This window comes from Ascaphus truei, chromosome 1 (genome assembly GCF_040206685.1).
Source record: "Ascaphus truei isolate aAscTru1 chromosome 1, aAscTru1.hap1, whole genome shotgun sequence".
NCBI lineage: Eukaryota > Metazoa > Chordata > Amphibia > Anura > Ascaphidae > Ascaphus > Ascaphus truei.
The window spans coordinates 253,925,180-253,945,773 of record NC_134483.1 but is presented as its reverse complement, the minus strand read 5'-3'; positions in this window follow the sequence as shown (position 1 = coordinate 253,945,773).

The following is a 20,594-nucleotide window of genomic DNA, read 5'->3' as shown; positions in this document are numbered from 1 at the left end:
AAATTCATGGGTGAAGGGTGGGTATCGGGCCAGTGTGGCTTAACCCCTTAATCACCTTTGCGGTTATTATCTGATAAGGTGTTTAAGGGGTTAATTGATATCTGAATGTAATTGCAATGTATTGGCTTTGTATTTGCTATGTATTTTGTGGGGAAGACAAGGATTTTGCTGGCGACGGACACTTCGTATTGATGAGGTCAGTAGTACTTTATTTATTTTAATATGCTAGTTAATGTTTTTAATAATGGGCAATTAATCTATTATCCATATCTGGATAATAGTTATTTTGCACATTATTGTACTGTAGGTGTTGGGGGGGGTGTATGTATTGAATGTATAGGCCAGGTTTATTTTTTTTACATTCAGGGTTTGTTCCGTGGTTCTGCGTGGGACCTCTGGAGACCACCTGTGGATCGCCTCGGGTGTCCCACGGGTATCAGGCTGGTGGTTCCACGGGTGACACATGAGGGGATGAAGCGGTAGTCTCACATCTGTGGGGACACCGCTGACCTGTAGTCTGCGGGGATGAAGATGTGTGGTCCCACTTCTGTGGGGGCACCGCGGACCCGTAGTGAGCACTCGTGAGTTCCCCAGACCCCCGAGGGAACCACCCGAGGCCCCGCAGACACCTGTGGGTCTGACCCGGGGCTCCCAGACATCCGCGGGCCTGCCGTGGGGACCCAATTGTGGCCCACAGTTACCCAAGGAGACCACTTGGGGGCCATGGTGCTGGCGGCACCCACCAGCAGGCCTCCAGAACCTGTGTAAAAATGGCTGTTGGTAAACTGTAGGTCTGTCCAGGTGCCCCGCCAGCCCACCGGGGACTCGCGTGGGGTTGCGTTATGAACCCTGTATGTAAAAGAATAAATCTTGTATTTATGGGGGGGCACAGGGGGTGGGTAATGTATTTAATAAATAGAATGATGTTTATTGTGGGGCACTGTATTGTTTATATTGTGTGTACTGGGGGTGGGGGGGGTGTTTCCCCAACGGTATGTGGGTAGGCCTCCCTTGTGGGTACTGGGTGGTTAGGCCTCACGGGGGGGTTAGTGTGGGAGGGTATGTAGGCATCCCGAGTGGTGGGTGAGGGTGGGTTAACCCCTTAATGACTGTAGCGGTTAATAACCGCTATGGTGATTAAGGGGTTAGTGGACATTACTTTGTACGTTTTAATTTTTGTCTCTTTTTTGCAGCAGCGGAGGGGCCATGTGCAGGTGGGTAGTGGGTAGTGGGTGTGGGTGTGGTTATTTACACGGGATCCCCTTCCCCACATTTACATACAGTACACTGCACTCACAGAAACACAGGCCAGGGAGATTTAACTGACACAATAGCGGGAGGGGGGCTTACACAGATTTGTCAAAGCAGGGAAGCTTGCAGACACAATAGTACCGAGTACCACACAGTGTATATATTCTTTATTGGTATATGCGAAAGGTTGAGGTTTTTTGTCGCCATTTTCACCCACCATAACTTAAAATGTATTTAGTAAACCTACCCAGCCTTGAAATAATTCAAAGCAAGTATAAACCAATGTCACACTGATGATACCCATCAAGGTTGAAACATGTCTGTGAGTGGTTTGTTCTTGTTTTGCTAGCCCCATGCTGTGTTTAAAAGCTGTGTGAACGGCGATGCATCAGCTTAAATGGGCTCCATGTGAATGGATATTCCAGAAAAAGGTGACACATTGTGTGCTCATTTGCATATCATTTCCCAGAATCCCTTGCTGCAGTGGGAGCACTGTATGCTTGGTGATAATGTTTGAAAGGCAGGGTGAATGTGCTCACAAATGATATTCTTTATTGGAGCTATATATATATATATATATATATATATATATACACAGTGGTCGACAAATCACCAAAAAATCTACTCGCCAAACAAAAAAATCTACTCGCCACCTAGTACCACACGTGTGCTGCTTGGGCCAATAGGAGCTCGCCACGATGTTAAATCCACTCGTCCGGGGCGTGCAAATGTATAGGTTTGTCGAACACTGTATATATATATATATATATATATATATATATATATATATATATATATATATATATATATATATATATATATACACTTTTGGCTGGACCCGACATTGGGAGAAGGACATCAGGTTATTGGTGCCTGGCACCATATGCACTTTGGGGAAACTCCATTGGTATACTGTATGCCGTGCATCCGGCGATGGTGTCCGCCTCCATGTTGGGTGGTCTCCGGTAGGAGGGTCCCACCTTTAAGAGTCTCTGTACTTTGTGGTGATCTGGTCCCAGATCACAGGCCACAATCACATTGCAGCATTTTCACTGATGCCCATCACTTTCAGGCTACTGGGGAATGTCTCTCTCTGGGGCCTTTCCCTGAAGCAGCCACAACCTAAACATGAGTGGGGCCTATCTGGGACCTAAGGATTTTTTCTAGCCTAGTCTGAGTGCCATGGACACTCAGACCCTACCTTCCCCTTGTCTGTCCTGGCTCCAACTGACTGGCGTGGCAACTACTCCCTTCCTGGCATGCACCGGGTCCCGTGCAATGGTGTTCAAGATGGTGGCACCCTATCTCTCCGTCCACCGTGGGACAACGGCGAACCGGTCGCCCCTCCATTATCTCCTGCATGCCGCAATCACCTGTGCCGGGTCCACCTGCCATTCCGGTGGCACCCGACACCTCTCTGCAGTGCGCCAGGCAGCCGCAACAGCCTCCTCGTCCCCTATATCTTTCAACAATGTTCCAATGAGACATACACGCATGCGCCTAAATGTGATGACACGCATATGTGTTTCACCAAGGTTCCAATGAGACACACGCATGCGCCTAAATGTGATAACACGCATATGGGTTTTGAAAGTATTGAACAATAAATAATACAAATAGAATAAAAGATATACACTTGTATTTTTGGGGTTTCTTAGCAGAGTTAATTACACATGCAAGCATACTGTATGTTTTCTATAAAGCTCACAATTATTCTTTCCTAATCAATAAAAATTGCACGGTCACTCTAAGGGCCTCATGCAGTAAGCGCCGATAAGGCTTTTATCGCCATTTTCCCGCCAAAATTGCATTTGCGATTCAGTAAGCGCTGATAAGTGGCCAAAATCGGCCTTTTGTCTTCCCGATAAAAATTTATCGGCAGCCGGGTGGCGATAAGCCACTTATCGGCACTTTTCGCCACTTTTTGAAATCGCCTGTATTGTAGTAGCCCCGATCAGCTTATCGGTGCTGACCGGCACTCTAAAATTGAGATTTCTATGGCAATTTGTCCCGCCAACTAAAGTTGGCAAGTTGGAGGGGAGAAGGATCGGCAAGGTTGCCGGGACGGCACTTAGAAAAAATAGCTCATCTCTACATCAATGGAGTCAATGGAGCGGGGACTTATAACTTTATAGGAGTGTTTACGTGCTATTGCTCCAAATAAAAATGTGCTTGGCATTACAATGTCGATGTTATTCACTTCATCGTGTCACCGCTTACGTTTATTATTGGCAGAACATTGTACTTGTCTATGTTATGATGTTTTGCGTGTCACATTAGTCTTAATGTTATGATGTGTCAAGGGAAACTCCAATAGTAAACTCTTAAAGGAAGAGGTCACATCATATGAAACATGTTACTTAAGTGTGCTTTAAATTATTATATGATGTAACAGATTTCACACATCTAACAGATCCAGCGTATAGTAATGTTGGTATACATTAGAAAATGCGTAACGCATGATCAAATGTAAATGTAGCTGTTTGTTTTCATGTTTAAATGTACTTTGTGACCTCCCTCTTTTTATGACGTCCGCAATTGGACACTCAAAGTTATACACAGATCTATAATAGTACCTCATTTTTAGACGATTGAAACATAATGAATAGCAAGTATCCTGATGGCATTAAATTATGCATATGCAAATTATAATTAGTTCATGTGAACATGTGACAATAACATGCAAAATTAGACATGTTGCAACGTAGTTTTTCAACGTCAATGTCATGGTTGTATCATAATGAGATGACTGAGTTTTGCGTTCATAAGTGGTAGATGCATTACACATTCCATAAATACTTGCGAATAAATTGTAGTACAAAGTTTAACGTTACATCATAGTCATGATTGCCTGATGAACACACATAATTAATCCGTATAATTAGTACTGTATAACCGTTTGGAGTTCACAACTTGGATATGTTAATTTAACACCTTGCACTTCATCAAGTCACGTGACATCATCACATAGGTATTTAAAGGAGGGCAATTACCTGCGCATTGACAGCTACAGACCTGAAGATGATACGATTGTTCATGAGACGGAGGAGGATTCTATTGGAGCAGAGGATAGCTGAGGGACAGGATGTCACAGGGCAAGGAACGGACAGGGACAGGGACGCGGAGTGGAGAGGGCAAGGAGATGAGAGGAGAAGAGAGAGGAGAGAAGTTGTGCCTCATCCACGTTTGTACAGGGAGAGAACCATGTTAGATGGGATGAGTGAGGAGATCATAAGTCGGTATCGTTTGAGTTCAGCAGCAATCCTACCACTTTATGAAGAGATACGGGTAGATTTAGATTTTAAAACAGGCAGAGGTCGTGCAGTCCCTGGGCTTGTTAAAATGCTGTGCTCATTACATTATCTTGCTTCCGCGTCATTCCAGACAACTGTAGGCATAGTGGGTGGGGTCTCGCAATCTACATTCTCGCGGGCCTTTACCCAGTTTCTATGTGCACTGAATAGACGCGCTAGGAATTATATTCATTTTCCTACAGAGCACAGAGAGTGGCAGGAAGTGAGGAATATCTTTTATACCATAGCCGGGATACCATGTGTGATGGGTGCAATAGATTGCACCCATGTTGCCTTGATTCCGCCTAGTCAGAGTGAGCATGCTTACCGAAATCGTAAGCACTACCATTCCCTGAATGTACAGGTGGTATGCGTTGCCATGATGAAGATTATGCATGTGGTAGCCAGATTCCCTGGTTCCAGCCACGATTCCTCTATCCTGAGAAACTCATCAGTTTTCCATGCTTTTGAACAAGGCTATTTTGGACCTGGTTGGCTGGTGGGTGAGTACATATTATGAAGTATTAAGAAACCAGTAATGTGTATGTTGAAAATGTCGTAGTTAATGTTTACACATTATATAATGTTATTGAATGTTTGTGCATGCTTCATTATAGGTGACTCAGGATACGGAATTAGGCCTTGGCTTTTGACACCGTTGGCTAACCCTCAATCTTAAACAGAGGAACGTTATAATGTAGCCCACATATCTACAAGATCAGTCATCGAGCGGACATTTGGCCTGCTTAAAACAAGATTCAGGTGTTTAGATCGAACTGGTGGGGCACTTCAATATAAGCCTGCTAAAGTGTCAGATATTCTAATTGCTTGCTGCATTATGCACAATCTGGCCATAATTTGGAAAGCGACATACGTCACGGCTTGGAGGAGGAGCATCCCGTACATTTAGCAGCTAACAGTGAGCAACAGCCTGTGGTGTGGAGACACGTCGTAATGTGATTAACACATATTTTTCATGTAAGCAACTACCTATATGTTCATAGTACTACATAGATGTATTAATGCATTTTACTGATAAATACATGTGTCCAAATACCATTCACTTAGGAAACAGATGAATATGGTTCTCCCACCTTTCTGTTCTCTGCTGTGTGGACAATTGCATGTGGCACCGGTATGTCATTCAGCAACAGCTTGTATTCTACTTCTTAACACTATAAGGTTTTGTGTGTACGTGAGGGAATAATGTGTACAAAATCTATATTTTCTGTCCATTCTATTTTTGGTTATGCATAAACAAGAAACCTACTATGTCGATAGCCAATATAGTGCATTATTGTTACATACAAATTTTCATTTGGAGTGTGACATGTGTGTCACAATGATGTGCAGCCTATTGTGTAGTTGAGATCCCATTTTACGTTTTCTATATTTGGTTTAATATCACATCGAAAAGTGTCACTTCTGTGTGTTGATTACCTTAATTAACATGTCATTACAATGATTTCTATTCCTTGATGTTTTCTTTTTCAAGGTATATCACTCCAAGGAGTGCTCATGGTATTTATTTGAATTCACATCTGTATTAAGATGTGCAAACCTCTATACAGGTATAGTTAGAGGATGTTTAAAGAGAACGTAATGAACAAGTTGTCACAATTGAAATATGTCCTTTGTGTATTGTGTCCGTGCGTTTATCTACACTTTTTGGTTATTGTACAGTGTGTTGAGAAATCATTACCTACATTACATAACATGTCATTATTAAAATGTAACAACATCCATTCATGCACATGAGCGATGTTAGCACTCAATGCATGTTTTTATTAAATGACCCAAATGTGGTAAACATCATTAACATTGCAATGTATGTCATTATTTATTCTCTCACTTCATCTTCATGTTCATTAATACATTGTCATGTGTATGTATAAGTGAAAGATGTGTGTTGATTTGACGTACATGTTAGATTTGGCAAAATGTTAACACCATTCCAAAGTATTGTCCTTTGTATTCACATTTTTGGCTCAATTATTCAACACAATGAGAATGTTCCTAAGAACAATTTTATTTCATTTACGTTACTTATTAATAATGATCATGATCCTTTATAACAACTGTCAACAAATGAACATAAATGAAGTATACATTTAGCTACGCACACATTTCATCAACATAGTGTGTGTGTGTGTTTCTTTTTTGTGTGATGCATGTATTTCTACATGAAATAATATTAACCTACATAATAATGTATTTTTTCTCATCGGCGTCACTTAGCTATGTATGTGTTTAACGTTTAATAATAACACTAAACTATAGATAATCGTGTGAAATGTACACACAAATGTTCATGGTTTCATGATCTGTACATAACATTCATTAGCTCATGTATGTTAGGTTAGCACTACAACCTAGCTGATAATATAACATTGACACGACAAAAAAGTTTCTATCACCTCCCTATTGCTATTGTGTACGTTCAGATACAATGTCTAGGAGTTGTTATGTAGCATTTACATTCTTTGACAAATCACACGTGAGATTATAATATATAGTAGATTAATGTGTTTTCTGAGTGATAATGTTGGTTGCATATATCACATGCAAACACATATAATGTTAGTAGAAATGAAAAAATTATCAATATAAGTTCTAACTTTAGTGCTTAGCAACATCATTATGATAGTTAAGTGCATTGTAAATATTTGCATAATAGGATAAGATTATGTAGTGATTCGTAATCTGCGCACAAATCATTGCAAGCATTGTTACATATTTATTATAATTGTTGTTCGCTAGGCATCACAATCATCTAATATAATGATTGGCCCATCTGAAATCATACATTGGTCCCATGTATTCATCCTCGACATCTGTGAAATACAGCAAACACATGATGTTCAAAGATTGCACATTTATCTATGTTTCAGCATGACAACGCTTAACACATCTCTATATGATTGTGGATCTTCACGCAGAAGTAACATATATGTTTAAACTGCAAGGATCAAACTAAAGATACAGAACAATGTAATGTTTCAAATGACGGTGTTCGCATTATTACTGATATGTTTGTTCCGGTGCCTGCATACATAATGTTGTGCGCGCACATCACGAATGTGTGGACTAAGTCTTAGCGCATGCGCAAAACGATGTTTACGCTGTGCGTTCAATACATGTCCCTCCATGGTGCTGCTAGCAGTACGCATATCATGGCTGAAAGTTATGATATGGAAGTGAAACACATTCACTTCTACACACGTACATATCTAAACTTTCTAAACTGACGTGTGCCCACGGCCAAAGCGGACGATCGTCCAATGAGCAAAAAAAAGACATGTGACGTCATGTTAAGGCACCATGAAATGCACGGAAACACCCCTCCCACTGAATGAAAATTGGCCTCCAGCGCTGTGAATGCACCACCCCACCGACGCGCGCGCATGACACACTGCACTGACCGTAACAATAAGCTACAGGCACAGCCAATACTGTTTCACACGTGCAAGTCGGTTTGGGGGTGGGGGGCTTGCATCGGTAACCGTTTTAAGGACGCCTTGGGACATTACCACGTTCCCACGTCACATGTGGGCGACACATTGTTGTTATATGTTGAATGCTAAACAATGAGGTCTGTGTGTGTGTTACAGTTAGTGTAACATTTAGAGAAGATGGTTTAAAATCGATAATAATGAATGATTTAGGACTCCGTCACCAATGTGTACTCCCGGTTCGTCATGTAGTCTATTGTTATGGAAATAATCTATTTGTGAACGCTCCATGTAAGGCTGTCTGCAATGTTACGCTGTATCCACTCCTTTGGCTAAAAAATTGTGTATATTATGCAGATTATGTTATAATATTTCTTACATATATAATTTGAGTAAAAGCATAACGAAATTTGTATTTACCATTATTGTAGAAGTCAAAACTGATTTGGCTGCAACAAATCGCTGCAGGAAGGCACAACAGTATCATCCATGGTTGAGCAAACCGTTGAATCCTGATTCAGACACATCTCCGTGAGGCCGTCATATGGATCTGCAGTGGCTTCTTGAAACAAGACGTCCGGAGGTACGTACAGTTGTTGGTTGTTTTCACCTCCACATTCGTATTGGCCATATAAGTTTGGAGACATATCATAGTAGTTATGTCCATCTTGCATCTCGTCTTGATGAATGGACGGTGCAGGTACTGCACCGACACACTTTATTCGAGCAAATACCCAGTATGTACCTGGCAGATACCTGGAATGCGCCACTCCTCACCTCTGACAAGCCCTGTTGCATTTGCCTTCCCAGCCTGGGTTCATGCCTGGCTGATGGGCGGCTGATCTGTTAAATGATAATGATTAGGATTTAATAGGCTGCAATGCTTCGCGTGTCTACCAGATGGCATAAATTCATGAATTGTAATGCAGTATATATATATATACTGTGCAGTATTGCAGCCAGCGGGAATAAAATGCTTCAATCCCTGCTTGGAAAATAACTCAATGCACTCGGGCAGAAAACAGTCACAAACCTCAATACACCCGGGTATACCCGAATTCGTGGGACTAGCCAAGCTCGAATAAAGTGTGTCGCCAGTGTATATCAGCAGACGCGACAGTCTGTGAGGCTTCAATGTAACTGGTATTAGGCAAAAATATGCTATTTAACAGAAGATATGTTCCATGTTCCATGGTAAGTTTAAATCATGAAGCAACATGCCAGCAGCCATATCGTTGACCTTGACGATGAGGGACACGCTCAAAACATTCATTTGCGGATAAAGTGAAACGTACAGAAGTTTTAACATTTCTTTGATTGGCTGTTTCTTGATAGTATGGATATTTGTTTTTGATCAAGGCATAGATTTCCCCCACGGTAGCCTTTTTCTGTGGCGTTGACTCGATTGCTTCATAAATCATAAATTTGTATGATTTACGTGGATTGCTGTGCAATGTGGAAGCTCCTGCCATTTCTTCTCTCTTCCAGTGTACAGTGTCTAAGTTGAACGCATAAGGATGTCTGATGAATGTGTGAATAGTTACATGTTATCTGTGCGTTTTTTTCCAAGGTTATAATAAAACCGAACATTTATACGCCTAGTTTTTCTCCCACAAGAAATTTGTTACAATTATTGGCTGAGATTCTTTGTGTAAGATACCCTCTTTTCACAGGAATCGAAACTTTACTTTCTGCTTAGGCAATCAAAATGTGAAAAACAAGTTTACTCTTTTAATTACAATAACAATGTGTGTGAAATAATCAACAGTGCTATGATGAATATATTTCTACATACACTAAGCTACAATTAACCATACATACACATCTCTCTTTCTCTCTCTCTTTCTCTCTCTCTCTCTCTCTCTCTCTCTCTCTCTCTCTCTCTCTCTCTCTCTCTCTCTCTCTCTCTCTCTCTCTCTCTCTCTCTCTCTCTCTCTCTCTCTCTCTCTCTCTCTCTCTCTCTCTCTCTCTCTCTCTCTCTCTCTCTCTCTATATATATATATATATATATATATACAGTGTTCGACAAACCTATACATTTGCTCGCCCCGGGCGAGTGGATTTAACCCCCGGGTGAGTAAATATTGGCCCAAGCAGCACACGTTTGGTACTAGGTGGCGAGTAGATTTTTTTGTGTGGCGAGTAGATTTTTGGGTGATTTGTCAACCACTGTATATATATATATATATATATATTCATGTAGAGGTATCAGTACCGTGTTAGCAGAGCTTCAATAATCGAAAAATAAATGGATGATACCGTTCTGTGGCTAACGAATTGCTTTTATTTGTGCGAGCTTTCGAGATACACTGATCTCTTCTTCCGGCGATGTTACAATGTCTCTCGCACATACTAATACTCCTTATTTTTCCATCCCTATACACCAATAGGGACCACATAGTATCAACACACACTTTTAGTTGTGCTACAAACTCTCACATTTCCACACCCACCCACACCATTTATATCCCCTCTCACTCCACACACACCTTGTGTAGAGCACTGTTTATACTGTGGGCTCTCCATTCATTTTAATTCACACTGATACACATACACACTCTTTCTTCACTTGCTTTCAGTAACCCTTTGACACCTCTAGCCATAAAACACATCCACACCGGGGGAAGGACCAGCACAGATAACATTCCAAGAGACACTGTTTTTAAGTAATCCTTGCTTCATTCATTGTAACATCGCTGGAAGAAGAGATCACTGTATCTCGAAAGCTCGCACAAATAAAAGCATTTCGTTAGCCACAGAACGGTATCATCTATTTATTTTTTGATTATATATATATATATATATATATATATATATATATATATATATATATATGTAACCCCGAGGTAAATTTTCACTTGCTGGCCCCCCTCTGCGAGTGCCGTGTGGTAGCGGGTGCCGCCGGAGGCTGCGACGGACCCGCCGGCACTTCGCAAGGGTGGGGGCCAGTGCAGGGAGCAGCGCGTTACCCTCTGGTGCAGGACGGTTGCCGGGGACGCGATCGGGCCGTCGTTAAGGCCGCGATCGCGTTGCTACCGGCCCGGTGGCTGGAGAAGAGGGCGCCGCCATTGAAGGGAGTCTCGCGCATGCGCAGTGATCGCATAGGCGCAGGTAGGACCCCAGAGCTAGGGAGAGATCGCGCGAGAATAGGGAGGTGGAGAGGGAGGTTGCGACGGCCATTAGGCGTTCGCGCATGCGCGGGAGAAACGCGCACGTGGCCCCAATATAGGAGGCATAGGGAGACAGGCACCAGGTGCCCCATAGCGGCCAATAGGGCTGGAGGATGCTCAGCCCGGGAATATAGATACATTTCCCGGGCTTTGCGCGCGTCAGTCAGGCTCAGGAGGAGGAACAGGAAGGAAGGGTGCAGGGAGCGAGTGGCTCCTGCACCAGGTAAGGGTTTTCTTAAGTCCCCAGGCAGGCCCCAAATCCCTGTTAGGGCAGGGGGTAACTGAAGAGGGACGGCCCTAGATAGGGAGGTCACCCTTAGGTGTGTGAGGGTGCAGGTTTGGCAGTGCCACAGCGGGTAGTGCTGTGAGCACTGACAAATAGGCACAGGGTGTGCAGCGGATGTAAGCAGTGGGTTATTACTGCGGGTTCCAGGTGCGTTGTATTGTTGTTGTGTGTGTGGATGTCTGCAGGCTGACTGTGTTAGCGGTGTGTCTGCTGCAGGCGCTGTTAGTACTAGCGAGTAGTAGCGAGTTGTTAGTGAGGATTAGGGACGTGGGTAGTTAGGGGAGTGGGGCAGGTTATACCCCGCAGGCCCTAGGAGTTTCGCCCAAGCCACCATAGGTTGCGGTATCACAGGAACGGGCCTAGGTTAGGGTTCCTGTCACGCTAGTGCCCGCTAGAGAGATAGGGAAATAGTGGCGGTTGCTGTTCCCGTGATGCGGTTGCTGTTCCCGTAAAGCGGTTGGACCACGTTGGGGTCCTGGAGAATATCACCTGGATAGGATCAGACGGATGCATCGCACGTCTGACCCTTTGAGAAGATTGTTGCTGACCCGAGCATAGGAGTGCTCGGAAGGTACCAAATATATGTGCACCAATAGGCCTAGTAGTTCTTAGTGACTGCGCAGTCAACCATGACCTCCGTAGGAGTACGGGACATTGGGTGGGGAATTACCGGACACTGGGTGGGAACACCAGACATTGGGCCTAAGGTGATACGGTTATAGCATAAGGTTATGATGTTGCGTTATGGTTTTATATGTGTGTTAGTAAAGTGTTAGTATTATATCTATGTGTTGTTGTATTTCTTACCCAGGGCTATCTTACATAACGGGGATCCTGGGTAAGTGGAGGCGCTGCACCTGGTAAATGGGTAAGGGTTTCCCCAGGCTCCCAGCTAGCGGAGGCTCAGATCTCCTGGAGCCACAGGTGTTATACAGCTACCAGTAGTCCCTTAGGAAAGGCGTTCAGAAAAAGGGCTACATATATATATATATATATATATATACACACACACTGTATGTAACTGTGTGTGTCTATATATGTGTGTGTGTGTGTGTGTGTGTGTGTGTGTGCGTGCGTGCGTGCGTGTGTGTGTGTGTGTGTGTGTGTATATATTTTATTAAAAAGTTTTACACATTTTGTTCTTCCTTTTATTCCCTTACTATCCGCTTTTGTGAGATCTAACTACAAAGGAAAGTCTGGTCAAACAGATACTACGTGATTGCTGTTGCTGTTGCTGATCCATGAGGACAAGCACCCAAAAGATCCAGAGGCCAAGAAAAGAACAAGCTGCAGGAGCCGAGTTCGTGAGTAATTTAAAGGCTTTTATTTGCTCAATCAGTGTAGCTCATATCTTACCATTTTAAGGTCTGACTATATTTTGATATATTGCCCTATAATATTTCTCTCTCTTTTATCTCTTCCCCTGCCTACTGCTGCGGCAGACTTTATTCTAACAAATCACCGGTTTGTACCTGGCAGGTACCTGGAATGCGACACTGTTCACCTGGAGCATGCCGGGTTCCCAGCCAGGGGTCATGCCCGGCTGACGTGCGGCTGATGTGTTAATTTATAATGGTTCAGGATTTAATAGGCTGCAATGCTTCGCGTGTCCGCCAGATGGTATAAACTCATGAATTGTAATGCAGTATATGTATATATATATATATATATATATATATATATATATATATATATATATATATATAAATATATATATATATATACAACAACCCCTATAACCCCTAACATACATACCCCTATAACCCCTAACACATAAAGTACTGTATATGCACATCAATGATACTATGGGCCGGCGGGGGCGAGATGTGTTTGCAGCAGAGAGAGATCCGCTGCTCTCTCTGCGCAAACATCTGCACATTAAAAATTATTTAAAATACATTTTTATTCATAGTGTACATGTGCAGGGGGTCTCCGGAGCTGAACCGCGTTGGATTCAGGTCCGCGGACCCTCTGCTTCCCGAGATACAGGCCCCTTTATGAGGTGCCGGTATCCCTCTGCATTTAATAGGTCCCGATCACGTGACCGCGGCATGTAAACCAAGCAGAGGGATACCGGCACCCCCTAAAGGGGCCTGTATCTCGGGGAGCAGGGCGTCCCCGGACCTAAATCCACAGCGGTTCAGCTACGGAGTACCTCTGCACATCTACGGTATGAATAAAACACATACAGGTATATAAATAAACACTCGTTCCTTACCTTTGCGGCTATCTGCTATGGGCTTTTGATTTTTGTTTACTTGGTTGTAGGGCAGTATGCTTTTGATAACCCTTCTACATTTATTTGTACTGTATATTGGTTTATCATGGGTGTGTATATAACGTGTGTATATATATATATATATATATATATATATATATATATATATATATACTGAATATATCTCTCTCTCTCGTTCTCTCTGTCTCTCTGTATATATATATACAGTATATATATATAGTTGCATGATGAAGCCACAGTACAAATTCATGGGTGAAGGGTGGGTATAGGGCCAGTGTGGCTTAACCCCTTAATCACCTTTGCGGTTATTATCTGATAAGGTGTTTAAGGGGTTAATTGATATCTGAATGTAATTGCAATGTATTGGCTTTGTATTTGCTATGTATTTTGTGGGCAAGACAAGGATGTTGCTGGCGACGGACACTTCGTATTGATGAGGTCAGTAGTACTTTATTTATTTTAATATGCTAGTTAATTTTTTTAATAATGGGCAATTAATCTATTATCCATATCTGGATAATAGTTATTTTGCACATTATTGTACTGTATGTATTGAATGTATAGGCCAGGTTTATTTTTTTTACATTCAGGGTTTGTTCCGTGGTTCTGCGTGGGACCTCTGGAGACCACCTGTGGATCGCCTCGGGTATCCCACGGGTATCAGGCTGGTGGTTCCACAGGTGACACATGAGGGGATGAAGCGGTAGTCTCACATCTGTGGGGGCACCGCCGACCCGTAGGTGCGGGGATGATTATGTGTGGTCCCACTTCTGTGCGGGCACCGCGGACCCGTAGTGAGCACTCGTGTGTTCCCCAGACCCCCGAGGGAACCACCCGAGGCCCCGCAGACACCTGTGGGTCTGACCCGGTGCTCCCAGACATCCGCGGGCCTGCCGTGGGGACCCAATTGTGGCCCTCGGTGTCCCAAGGAGACCACCTGGGGGCCATGGTGCTGGCGGGACCCACCAGCAGGCCTCCAGAACCTGTGTAAAAAGGGCTGCTGGTAAACTGTAGGTCTGTCCAGGTGCCCCGCCAGCCCACCGGGACTCGCATGGGGCTGCGTTATGAACCCTTTATGTAAAAGAATAAATCTTGTATTTATGGGGGGGCACAGGGGGTGGGTAATGTATTTAATAAATAGAATGATGTTTATTGTGGGGCACTGTATTGTTTTTATTGTGGGCACTGGGGGGGGGGTGTTTCCCCAACGGTATGTGGGTAGGCCTCCCTTGTGGGTACTGGGTGGTTAGGCCTCACGGGGGGGGGGGGGGTTAGTGTGGGAGGGTATGTAGGCATCCCGAGTGGTGGGTGAGGGTGGGTTAACCCCTTAGTGACTGTAGCGGTTAATAACCGCTATGGAGATTAAGGGGTTAGGGGACATTACTTTGTATGTTTTAATTTTTGTCTCTTTTTTGCAGCAGCGGAGGGGCCATGTGCAGGTGGGTAGTGGGTAGTGGGTAGTGGGTGTGGGTGTGGTTATTTACACGGGATCCCCTTCCCCACATTTACATACAGTACACTGCACTCACAGAAACACAGGCCAGGGAGATTTAACTGACACAATAGGGGGAGGGGGCTTACACAGATTTGTCAAAGCAGGGAAGCTTAGCAGACACAATAGGGGGAGGGGTTTTTACATAGATTACAGTGAAGGCAGGGAGGTTTAACACATACAATAGGGGGAGGTTTTTTTTACATAGATTACAGTGAAGGCAGGGAAGCTTAACACACACAATAGGGGGAGGGTTTTTTACATAGATTACAGTGAAGGCAGGGAGGTTTAACATACACAATAGGGGGAGGGTTTTTTACATAGATTACAGTGAAGGCAGTGAGGTTTAACACACACATTAAAAATATGTATTTAATGTATTTATTGTTTATTCTGCCTTAACCCTTCAATGCCTTAGCGGCTATACGCTATGGTAATGAAGCAGCATTTCTGTATTTTTAATAATATTGTGCAGGAGCAGGGGGTTCCCTGAGCATTAATTTCTGGCTCAGGGAACCCCCTGCTCACTGTACAATATTATTAAAAATACAGAAATGTGTGACTTCCGGTGGTGACGTCACCACACATGCAAGCCTAATCCGGAGCTCCCTATTCCCCTCCATTAAAAGGTGCCAGAACAAGCACAAAAACCACTCGAATCTCAAATAAAATGAGAGGGCAGTAAGAGTAAAGGATAAGGATGGCTAAGCAACAAAAAAAAGGACCGATGCAGAGCGTCTCCGCTTATTTCACCTCGACGAAGCGCCCGGGAGACCAGGAGGAGCTGAGCCAAGATGGCGCTGACTCCAACGTGACAAGCGCTCCCGCCCGCGAGCAGCCCCTCCCGGAGCACATCACAGCCACCTTAATACTAAGGATTTCTTGGAGGACTATATGTCCCAAATGTTCTCCAAGCTTAGGAAAGATGTCAACCAAGACTTCAATAGTGCCATTAATAAAATAAAACAGGACATGACTGAAATCTCCCAAAGAAACGAGTCACTGGAGAGCAGGGTGGAGGAAGTGGAAGCGGTACAGTCCTCGGCGGAGGACGAGATCAACCGCCTAAACCATGAGATTGCACGACTGAAAGATGGGTTAGAGGACCAGGAAAACCGGGACCGGCGTCAGAACTTAAGGTTCCGGAACATTCCTGAAACAATTTCCACAGAAGCCCTCACACCCTACCTGCAAGAGCTCTTTCAGCACCTGGTTCCAGATCTAAAAAAAGAAGATATGGAGCTGGACCGCACTCACAGAGCCCTCGGTCCAAGACGAGACGATCCAAAGAGGCGCAGAGACGTCATCGCTCGCTTCCATTCATACACCACTAAGGAGAAAATCATATCAAAAAGCAGAGGGATGAACCAAATCCCGTTCCAAGGCGAGCAGATCCAAATTTTTAACGACCTCTCCAGAACAACTATCCTCAGGCGGCAAGAACTGAAGCCGCTGACCCAGCACCTACAAAGCCACAATGTGCATTATAGATGGGGTTTCCCGTTCAAACTTAGCGTTTTCGCTAAGGGTAAGCTCCATTCTATCTCCCACATTGAAGATGCACCCAGCTTCCTGCGGCTCCTGGACCTCCCAGCCATCCAGAGACGAGGCCGAGACGAGGAAGAAGAAGAAGATACTAATCTGCCTCGACACCAGCGCGGATCCAGATCATCGGAACGTCTGGCCCAGCAGAGGACGTCTAAGACGCCGTCGGGACCCTAAAGAGGAAGATACAACAGGAAAAGAAAGGCCATGCTGCCCCCCAGCCCAGCTGAGATGACATCGCCCCAAAACGGACTGAGCAGCAATACCCTTCTCCTTACTTGTCCCCCTCATGCCTCTCCCAAAACAGCTCCCCGGCACCTGAAGAAAAGATCCCCCCCCCTCCCCCTTACCTCCTCCCCCCCCTCACCTCCTCCCCCACCCCCCCCATAACCTACATACACCCGCTCAATCTACACTAGATCTAGATTTCTCCCCCTCCCCCCTTCTCCACCCCCCCACACAACCCCACTCACCCCATCAACGCCACCAACCTAACCCCCCCCTTACCCACTTGAGCCCTCTCCAGAAGTAAACCCTCGCCCTAGAGTCTCCCATAAGCTTCCCTTGGCCCCATCCACCATCCCTCCTCCCCCCCCCACGAGAGCAAAAGACAAGCAACCCCCCCCTGCTCCCCACCTACCCGAGAAGGAGACTGGAGGAACGGAGCAGCCAGAGGGGCCGGGCGGAGCCCATTTGGGGACCCTGCGACAGCCTGGTAAAGTAAAACAAAAAATAAATAAATAAATAAAAAAATATTAATAAAATGAGAACCGGGCCCCCAACATCCACAAGGGGGCACAGCTAAATAAGTCGCTATAGTCCCACGGGGCCCCAGACCACAAACGACACCCCGCAGGCCCCCCCTCCACCTTTTATCCCGCCTCCCCCCCTTACTCCCCCCCCCCCGCCAACTGACACCCCCGTGCCCCCCCCCAATCCTCCCCCCCACCCCCACCCCCCCAATGCCGGAGACCCGGCAACATATACAATACCAGCAGAGCAAACACCTCAGCTCCCCTCATCCACACCCCCTCCCCTGTCTGCACCCCCCCACATCCCGACCACTCACTAAGAGAAGGAAGCAACTCAAAGATGCCCCCCCCCTACCTGCCCCTGCCCCCCCTCCCCTGACCTGCTCAATCCCTTCCCTCTCCTCCTATGAGAACGCACAGAGGCTGGAGAAACTATGGACCCCCGGCTTACCTTGAGGACGCAAGCAGGAGACCAGCCGTGGAAAGCAGAGAGGAGAACTAGCAGCACCCAGTCTCAGTCACTGAGTTAGTCGGGTACAGTAAAAACAGAACGAACAATCTGTATCAGACTTGCCCACGAGAGGGCGCTCTCCCATTAGTTAGCAGGCTTTGAGTTAATACATAAAGAGCCATTCAGCTACAATTTGGTTTGAGATACCTTACATTAGATGTCCCCCCTCCCTCCTCTGCCCCCCCACCCCTCCCCTCCCCCCTCGCCCCCCCCTCCTCCCTTCCCCCTCCTTTCTCCCCCCCGCCCCCTCCCCTCACCCTCCTTTCCCCCCCAGGCCAGTGGTGATCACAGAGTCCCCCCCCCTCCTCGTCCCCTTCTCTCTTCCCTCCCCTCTCAAGAGATAAGAGTCCAACCACTTTCACCCACTCAGAAGTATATCCATAATCAAGTCTGCTGCTCACCAACCCCTATAACCCCTCTCCCCCCTCCCTCCCCCCTGCTTACCCTCCTGCCCGCCCCACCCCAACCTCCCCCCCCCCACTCCCTCCACCCCCCCCCATGCACATATCTACTGCTGCATCTGATAAGACATTGCTACACAACCCCCCCATGTTGGGAAAAAGAGCTGAAGAAATGTCATATATGTTTCTCACTGTGAATGAGATAGATACAGATAAATGTAAGATATAAGGCGAAACCAACAAATCCCCTCCCTCCACCCCCACCCCTTCCCCCCCTCCACATTCCCCCCCCCCACCTATGAGCCAAGGTACCAGAAATAAAAAATGACAACATGTAAAGTCTAATAGGAAATATCCTATAAAGGTGCTCTCTTTCTCTTCCATTTCCGGCAGGTTGTAAAACAATTGAACTGTAATGTTATAAATGTACCATAAAAATGTATCACCCCGTGTACGCTCCCTCTCCCCCCCTCCCACCTCCCCCTCCCCTGACCCTCTACCCTCCCCACTCCCCCTAAAGTCAATGATCTACTGATCAAAGTAAGCACCCAAGCCCAACCCGACTCTGCCCACAAAGAGCCCTGGAGAAAGGAGATCAAAGAGGCATCTCTCTCCCCTACCGCAAAATGTCTATCCAAGACAAGCATAAGCCCCATAGTATCTCTAGAAACAGAGAAACTATTCCCGCCACACACTAGATAAGAGTGGTTCCTTCCCCCCACAGTAAGGAGGGTCTAGGGTCTAACACCATGCTCCGTGACAGGCCCATGTTTCCGGAAGTCCCTTCAGGGGCATTTCGCCCCACCACCTTTTTCACGCAAGTGTCAAAGGCTACTTTCCTTAGGCCTCCCAAAGGCCCAACCAGTTTTTTCCTCCCTTATGTGTTCCCCTCCCACCCTCTCCCCACACACCGCGCGGGCGCCTCCTCCGCGACCGGGGGCCCAGGCCTGGGCGCCGCCCCCCGGTTTCGAGCTCCTGACATGGGAAGAATAGGAGCTTCAGGGCCTAGTGCTCTGAAAACACCACTAGAAAAATAATGTCCTCCATCAAACTAGTTTCAATTAACGTTAAAGGTCTCAACTCAGCAAAAAAGAGGAAACTAGTCCTCACGGATCTTAAAAGATCTAAAGGTGATATAGTCCTAATGCAGGAAACCCACTTTAACACACAGACGCCCCCTAACACATTTAAAAGTGCATTCCCCCAGGCATATTACGCCTCCTCCCCTAGCAAAAAAAGAGGAGTAGCTATCCTCATCAGGACTGGAGTCCCATTTGTTCTGACAAAATCACACGCGGACCCCGAAGGACGCTCGCTGACACTTCAGGGCACCCTAGCAGGATCCCCGATCACAATTGTTAATGTGTACGCCCCCAACGACAACCAAATCTTTTAGAATCCCTAGACCAACAATCCCTATCCTCTCTGATCATTGGAGGAGATTTCAATATGGTAGCCTCATATATAAAAGACAAATCCGGCCCCGGCCACATAAGCCCACCCCACACCCCCTCCCCGAACATCGCTCAGGCCCAAAAAAAAGCCAAGAAATTCCGTGATATCATGGAGAACTATTCACTGATCAATATGTGGAGAGCTCAGCACCAGGGCCAGAGGGACTATACTTTTTTCTCCACCCCTCATCAGTCCTATTCGAGGATCGATTATTTTCTGGGCACCAGTAATATCTTCCAGGCTTCCTCCCAGTCCAACATCGGACCAATTACCTGGTCCGATCATGCGCCGATTGACCTCACCTTAACCCTACCCTTTGTCAAAAACTACCAATATAAATGGAAACTAAATGACTCTATGCTTAACTGCCCCGACACAGAGACATCAATACGCGAAAAATTGACAGCATTCTTTAAATTTAACAGAGGCTCCGCCTCAACCCCAGCCATCCTCTGGGAGGCTCATAAAGCTACTATCAGAGGAGATTTAATCTCCATTGCCTCATACAAAAAAAAGCAAAAATTTAATCTCCAAAAAGAGCTCACAGAAAAGATCTTCCAGCTAGAATCCCAACATAAAATCTCGGCGTCTCAAAAGATGCTAAAGCAACTAACCCTAGCCAGAGCTGCCCTTAAACACACCCAGCTTAAAGAAGTCGAAAAAGCCCTCCGATGGTCAAAACAAAAATACTTTGACAAGGGCAACAAAGCGGACAAGCTCCTGGCTTCGAAGCTAAGAGGTGCCAGA